Consider the following 8,953-nt stretch of genomic DNA (forward strand, 5'->3'; position numbering starts at 1 on the left):
CTGTAGTGTATCCTGTCAATGCACAAGCAGTTAAATCTACCAGATTCACTAGTACTGGAAAGGTGAGAACTGGAATTTACATAACCCTAGAGCAGATGTTTCTAGCAGACACTAAAAGGTTTCAAGAGACACCTTTGATAAGATGTAATATATCAATAAAAGGGTGTTGTGGTAAAAATTAATGAGGATCATTTGCTATCAGTTCCCTCAAGCCAAATCTGCTTGCTCTGGCTGCTACTCTGCCACGAGGTCCCCAAGCCGCCTTCTTCCGGCTGTCTCCCTTTTAGCCACCCTCTCCATGATGTCCCCTAAGCGGTAGTTACCACGCTTGGCACACACATATACATCTCATTCTGTGGACCCTGCGGGTTCTCACTCTGCCCAGGCAACAGAACCAGATCCGCACGTGCCAACTGCCTCTCAGCCATTTCTTTCACACACTGTCCTCTTTAGCCCGATAGAATTCAAGTCCCAGAAACTTGTAATTTAGCAATTAGATTTACATGTTAAATTCTCAACTCACAATTCATCCACACAATAAATTCATTGCCAGATGAAAAAGATATAAACCGCCCACCTAGACAAGATAAAATCGATCTAGTTCACCTAAATCTGAACCATCCTTCTCTGTAGACTCCATCTGGATCCCCCTTCTTCCTCCTCACAAAAACTTTGTCCCGCCCCGCCCTCTACTGTCCAATCATGTCCTGCCTTGGCATCACCCTACAAAACGGTGCATCATAAAATGGAATTTCTCTGTTGCTACTAGAACAGGAAGCATGAGTCCAAGCTCCAAGGCCCTTCCAAAACATCTAGTCTTACCTTCTGGAAGCCCATGGAGGACCTGTGTTCTCAGTATTTCTGTAAATCTGACCTTAAGTAGGGCTGTGAAAACCATCTAATCGCCAAGCCATCCATTTGACAAACTCAACAACAGTTGAACAGCGTATTAACTGAGAGAGCTTTATGCCTCAGAAGTTCACAAAGAGTTACTTTAAAAATCTAAGAAAAATCACCAGGGCATGGTTGTCCACAGTTTTAATCCCAGCACTCCCTGGCAGAAGCAGGCTAATCTCTAAGAGACCCGTCAGCCTGGTCTACATAGCCAGGCTTTCTCAAAAATAAATTAATAATAATAATAATAATAATAATAATAATAATAATAGAAATGGCATTCCATTGAGAGTCTTGCTAAATTCCAAAGTTTATCTAGGGTCATGGATGGTCACACACATGCATAGGGCTTGTATATTAGCTGATGTAGGAAAAGCCCAAGGAAAAGTACAAAATAATCTTATGACTAAAAACAACAACAACAACAAGAAAAAAAACAAACCAAACAAAACAACAACAAAAAACCATGGAGAAACAGAAGGGACTTTTTGCAACCTATTAAAGGATTATCTATAAAAAGGCCACAACAAAACACTTAATGCCAAAGACTACCTATTGCTCAGTTTCCAGTCAAAACCATACTGAACAATTAGTCAAGAAAATCAAATAAAATATAAATATATTCCGACCGGGAAAGAAGTAACATCTTCAGATGGCCTGATTTTACAGAGAATTTTTTTTATTTTCATATTTTTGGATATTTTATGTACTTACATTTCAAATATTATCCCCTTCTCCCCTTCCCATATCCCGTTCTCCTACCACCTGCTTCTATGAGGACGCTCTCGCTCCCACCCACCCACTCCAACCTCAACACCCTGGCATTCTCCTACATTGGGGAAACAAGCCTTTACAGGACCAAGGGCCTCTCTTCCTACTGATGCCAGGCAATGCCATCCTCTGTTACATATGTGACTGGAGCCATGGGTCACTCCATGTGTATTCTTTGGTTGATGGTTTAGTCCCTGGGAGCTCTGGTGGGATCTGGTTGGTTGATGTTATTGTTCTGCCTATGGGGTTACAAACCCCTTCAGCTCCTTCAGTCTTTTCTCTAACTCCTCCATTGGGTCCCCATGCTCAGTCCGATGGTGGGCTGCAACCATCCTCATCTGTATCAGTAGGGCTCTGGCAGAGCCTCCCAGGAGACACCCATATCTGGTTCCTGGCAGCAAGCACTTCTTGTCATCTTAAGAACACCATGAATAGTAATGTTAGCATCAAAAGGCAATTTTCGTTGAGGTCGTAAAAAAGATCAGCATTCAAGAAGATTCGTTAATCTTTTGAAGTTAAGTGAAGGGAAACATTACGTTGATAGTAACACCAGGAAGAGAAAAGCACTCATAAGTTCGATGATCCACATGCAGAGGTTAGACATCCAATCACTAAGGCACCATCTGAAAAGCTGCAAAAGAACAGAACGAGAACCCATGCTCAGAGACTAGAGGGCAGGCCTCTGCAAATGCGTCGATAGGTCCATACAATCCCTAGCAAATACAAGAGGGCCATGTTTGCAAAACTTTAAAAATGCTCCTAAAGTGTATGTGGAAATACGAGGACTCAGAACTATCAAAAGCAATCTCGAAAGTAAGAATGGTGCTAGAGAATTCTCACTGCCAGGCTCTAAGAAGTAGGAAATCATGGCATATACGCATGCATAAGACTGGGAGCACAGCTCTGCAGGATAGGATTCAGAAACTAGAAAGCAGCTCACATGCTTATAGTGAGTTCATTTCTGACAGAGCTGCCAAAATAATGCAACAGGGGGAAAGGACAGACTTTCAATAAACTAGGCTGTATTAACTGGATATCCATATGCAAAAGGGCAAAGCGCACTTCTACTTAAATCATATACAAAAATAAAGATGAGAAAAAAGAACCACAGCCCACGCGTAAGAGAGAAAAACGGGAAGCCCAGAAGAAAATGAGCGAGTCTTTGTGACCTAGGATTGTGCAGTGACTCGTAAAGACGGCATCAAAACTACGAGACCCAAAACGATAGTTAGGCTTTACCAAAACTATACCTTTCTGTTTTTAACCTCAAAAGATGCTCTCAAAAACGTAAAGGTGGTGCGTCAACTTGGAAAAGGTCTACGATTCACAAGTCTCACTGAACAACCCCATTAAGAATACGCAAAAAAAAAAAAAACTTTCACACCTCAAAAACACCAACACACAAATAATCCAATATAAAAATATAAATTAAATGGGTAAAGACACGAATAGATGTTTCTCCAAGGAAGGTTTGAAACAGCCAATGAACACAGGGAAAATTGTCAGTCGCAAGTCTAACCCAGGAAATGTAAATCAAGTCTGGGGCGGAGGAGGTGTTGAGCGGGAGGGGGACACATATCGCACCTCCAGGAGAGGCAGTAGACTCAATTCAAACACCTGTTAAGTAAGCATTATAAACATACTGTACAATATTATTTGGCCATGAAACGAAATAAAGAACTGGGGCAGGAGAGATGGCTCTGTGGTTAGGAGCACTGGCTGCTCTTCCAGAGGACCCAAATTTGATTATCAAGTACCTACATGGTAACTCACAGCATCTGTAACTCCAATTCCTTCTACCCCTTCTTCTTGCTTCTGCATGCATGTGATATATATATATATATATATATACACATACATACACATATATATATGTATATATATGTAGGCAATACACTTAAGATGATAAAATCTTTTAAAAAGAGCAAAAAACTAGCATGCTAGAAAATTGACAAAAACAGTTTTGCCAAGTAGAAAAGTTTGTCTTTAAAAACTGTATACAGTATTTTATTTATATGAAGTGTTTAAAATATGTGACTGAGTAGTGACATATAGTATGTTAACGATTATTAAGGACTAGAGGAGAGAGGAATGCATATTGACCACTTATGGATGTAAAATGTCTTTGTGCTCTGATGAAAGCATTCTGAGTTAGACAATACTAATGAACTAAAACACACTACAAAGTCCTATGTTTTAAAGGGTTGTATTTTATGGCCTATGGATTATATCTCAATAAAACTTACATTTGAAAGCTCTTGCATGAAGCTGTACCACCCAACTGAGAAAAAGCCGGAGATGTTGATAGATGTTCACAGATTTCAAAGTACACACTGATTACAAGACATTCTGCAGTGTTCTTATGCCCAACATAATTCCAATCCACTGCGAACTCATTCTAGCTTTGTTTATCATGAAATCCCATCCTAGACAAAGTAGGACAAACAAGACAGCCATATTTTACTAGACATGAAAGCCACAGAGCTTTATTAAGGAAGGCCTTTGGGGATTGACACCAAGTTAGAAGGTCTGTGGAAACTACTGCAGCTAGGAGAAGCCAGTCCTCAGTACTGACAAAAAACAAATTAACTTCACAAGTCTAGTTATTCCTCAGAAACACCTAGGACTGCAAGACAACTGAGAGCCAAGAGGCTGGCCATGAAGCAGCATAAACACAAAAAAGGGCTCTGTCTTGACTTGGCCTTAGTCTTTGTATTTGCTGTCCACTGGCTCAGTGATTCTTATATATTCTAGACTCCCATGGCTGCTTCATAGCAGCTATATGTCTCATCTTTCAAGTCCTGCAATCTGATGCAGTTTAGCTCTGTTTTGTGCAGGGGAAGAGGAAGATAGTCTGCTATCCCATAGGGTTATTCGGTAACATAGGCTACATTTGAAAGTGGTGTCCAGAGTCTCCCTTGAGGCTAGCTTCACTGATAAATTATAAAGTAAAACCTGTCCCACGTTTCCTTGCCTAGGAATGGTAGTGGCGAACATTATTCTTGCCGAGTTCCACCAACAAGGACATAGTCGCATGACCACACTTAACTAAAGGAGAGTCTGCGTCCCATTGACCTATGCTTTACCCTACTGTTTTCTTCTGCTTCTAAGGCTTCATGTATCCCAGGCTAGTCTTGATATGTGGCTCATAACGACCTGAATTTCTGATCTTCCTGCCTCCACCTACCGGATGGAATGGTAGGATCACAGGCTTGTACCACTATGTTCAGTTTTTTATTTTATGCAAGGAATCAAATGCAGGCCTTGCGCATGCTGCATGGGAAGAATAAACTCTACCAACTAAGCTACATCTGTAATGGCTGAAGTGATGTTTTAAGTTTTAATTACTGTGCTTAAGAGATCTATTAAGCAAAAATGCCTCTAACTCGTAAGCCTCACTTGCCCAAGGACAGATAGCTTCCTGGAATGTTGGGGTTTGTTCATGTGAGATAACAAGCCACGTGTTTTCATTGCTGTAAGCAAGCTTGGTTGCACCCAACTGCACAGGATGTGTGCTTGATTGTACTTGGACAGGAGGTACATAGTCAAGAAGTACAACAGAATGTATGTTTGCCCCTGATTGGACAAAGGTGGGAAGTACATAGCCTTGTGGGTTCTGCCTTTATAAGATTCAGATTCATGAAAACCAATGCTGTACTCTGGAAATCCCAGGTATGGACCTGACTAGTACTTAATAAAGCTCGTTTCAAATTTAGTTCAAAAATTGTGGTAGTGGACTTATTCTCAACTGGTGGAATTGATACATCCTCAGACCCTTACTTTACACACACACACACACACACACACACACACACACACACACACGGACACACACACACACACGGACACACGGACCCACATGCACACATTAAAATTATATTACAGGGAATTGGATGAATGAACACAAATAAATTATCTGAAAACAAGAGGTAATTGCCTACTATCTTCTGAGATGTGGCTCAGACAGAAAGAAAAAGCATCCTGTTCCAACATGAGTTGGAAGACAGACATTTCCTGTTAGCTGGTAGTAATCAGTTGGGACTTAGGATAGGGGGAAAGGGATAAATTGCTCTGGAAAGCTTGTGGCTTGACCTGGAAGATTCTAGGAGCAATTGAAACCAGTTTTTGGAACAGAAAAACATGCTGGGTTTTCTATTTATTTTCAGAGCGGCTGCGATGCTGACTGACTCATAGTTTTGAAGCTTTGAAGCTCACCGCTGATAAACTATCAGAGAGCCTAAGTCATGTTGAATACTTTAAACGACGTCCTGCTCCTGCTAACCTATGGCTGACTTGGTGGACAATGTCAGATGCTTTTCTTCGCGTTTCCACCCTTAACAGCTTTGAGATCCATGTGAGGTCATTTTAAGGCCAAAGGCAGCCTGAGAGTGTAGGGATAGGATGACACCAGGGCAATCCTTGGTCACCAAATCATGGGATGGGATGTTCATGTTCCTACCTAGCTAGGACTAGTTTGGATCTCTCCCTGTTATTGCTTCTTCTTTCTCTGATTCCGTACCTTCTAGTCCTGTGCTCTGGAATCATGTCACAAATATAATCCATTATCTTTCTTCCTGACAGATTGAAAGTTCTCATTGTACTTATGGAAGCCATCACATACCTGTAAAAGACCCAGCCCCTACAGTGAGTTCTCATCTACTGTCGTTCTCAGGATTTTGTTTCAGTTCTCAGAATGAGTCTTCAGTATTGCTGATCATTCACTGAGTGATTAGTGCCAACACACATACGTGGTAAAATATGTTACTAATATACTCATTGTTGTAACATGGGTTGTAATATCTGAATATCCAATAGTGATCTTAATGGCACATTTCAAACAATGATTTTAGTCTGTTAGGTCAGTGTCATCATTTCTAGATCCACCCATCTCAAAAATTTTAACCCAACGTTGTTCCTGTCTAAAGAAAATACAGGGACTGAGTGGAGCAGAGACTGAAGGAAAGACCAGAGACTGCCCCAGCTAGGGATCCATCCCACACAGAGACACCCAATCAGTCACTATTGCTGATGCCAAAAAATGCTTGCTTATAGGAGCCCTGATGTAGCGTTCCCCTGAGAGGCTCTTTCAGACCCTGACCAATACACAGGCAGATACTCACAGCCAACCATCAGACTGAGCATGGGGACCACAAGGGAAGAGTTACAGGAAGGACTGAAGGAGCTGAAGGGGATTGCATCCCCATAGGAAAAACAGTAATATCAACTAACTAGATTCCTCAGAGCTCCCAGGGACTAAACCACCAACCAAAGAGTACACATGGAGGGACCCATGGCTCCAGCTGCATATGTAGCAGAGGATGGCCTTGTCGAACATCAATGGGAGGAGAGGCCTTTGGTCCTGCGGAGGCTCGATGCCCTAGCATAGGGGGATGCTAGGGCAGTGGGATGGGAGAGGGTGGGTATGTGGGTTGGGGAAGCCTCCTCATAGAGGCAGAGGGGAGGAATGGGATAAGGGGGGTCATGGAAGGGAAACCCTGGAAGGGAGATAACATTTGAAATGTAAACAAATAAATTCACCAATAATAATAATAATAATAATAATAATAATAATAATAATAATACCGATCAAAAGATCCCTAAAAGCTGGAGTGGATTATCTTAGAATTTAATGTGAACAGCTAAAACTGATATTATACGTAGGATCCTTTCTTGCTGCAAATGCTGTGTGCTGTGCTGTCCTGAAATTGCTCAGGCTGAAAGGTACAAGGACATCTGAGTTGGCCACGGATCGCAACTTATTTTAGGTGGCCCACACTACAGTTGGGTCTCTGTCCAACTTTTGTTCTTTCTTCACTTTGCTGTCAATGTATAATTTCTAATTCTTGAACAGGAAACAAGAATTTGGGACAGACCATACAAAGGCCATTGCTAATGTTAAGAGGAGGCCAGCTCCAGAGACAATTCTTCCTGGTAACTCTTTTTTTTTTTTTTTTTTTTTTTGGTTCTTTTTTTTCGGAGCTGGGGACCGAACCCAGGGCCTTTTCCTGGTAACTCTTAAAGCAGGCTTCACACTGCTCATACCAATGGATGTTCTGTAGCTTAGAATGAGTGTATACTTTCTTGTTGATTTTGTGACAAACGATACTATGCAAATTTATATCAAAAGTTAAACTCTGAAAGGAGTATTTCTGACTAAAATATCATGAGTTTTTTTTTAATATTTTGCTCAATACCAACAAATTACCCCAAACATTGTTAGATCAGTTTATATTTTTAACACTGTTCATGGTGATAACTGTTTATAGTTCACTTACCAACATTAGAAAGCAGTAAGTGTTTTTTGGTTTATATTCCATCTTAAGAAAAATAAAATGTTAGCTCCATGATTCAAGAACCATACTGCAACTCTCTTGGTAGAGATGAAGACATTCTAAAGACACTGTCCTCTTCCCTTGGCTACCAGACTATTAAAGACTCTGAGAAACTGGCATTTCCCCCAGGAATTTTAAGCTAAGAGGAAGAGGCTGAAGTCTGGTGGCAGCCAGAAGTGAAATTTCTCTCAAGGAAAAAGGTTTTACATATCTCTGACAACTTGACAGAGCATCCTGCAGGAGGGAGTAGAGCCTAAACGGGATGCACCAGGGATGAGGTCAACCAGTAAGCTAAAATAGGGCCTGATTCCAAGGAAGGGGGAGGGTAGGAAAACAGGACAGCCCGGTCCTCAACCCTACACAAAGAACTCCAGGTAACTAAGGAATGCTGGGTGTTGGGAGTGATGCCCTTGAAGCCCTCCATTGTTGATGTTAGTATTATGGTATGACTGGGTTCATGGAAAATCTCCAGCCAGCTGCAGAAGACTAATACAAATCTGGTGGTCAAAAATGAATAATAATATGGTACGTCAAGATACCCAATGTGATGACCTGTAACCTTTCTGAAAAAACAACATCCTGCTGACTAATAATATGACAAACCTGTGACTTTTCTGACATCCTGTCAACATCAGCCGATTCCCTGACCACACGAATATTGTGTCCTCGGCCTGTGTAAATGTTTCTTACTTCCCCCCTCCCTCTGTTACCCTTGTTATGGTATAAATTCAGCCTTGGGGAAAAATAAAATTGTCTCCTTGATCAGACTCTTGTCTTGGCGTCCTTCTTCGCGTCTCTTGGTCCCCCATTCTCTTCCAGGTACCCCCGGACCCCTTGTTTACAGCTGGGAGCAGGAGAAATAGTCTTCCCCAGGGAAGAGCATACCAATTGCTTATCCAATACCAAATGGGTAGCCCTGAAACATACATACAAGTAACATTATACTGACTTAGGAA

The sequence above is a fragment of the Rattus norvegicus genome, chromosome 9, assembly GCF_036323735.1.
Source record: "Rattus norvegicus strain BN/NHsdMcwi chromosome 9, GRCr8, whole genome shotgun sequence".
Taxonomy (NCBI): Eukaryota; Metazoa; Chordata; class Mammalia; order Rodentia; family Muridae; genus Rattus; species Rattus norvegicus.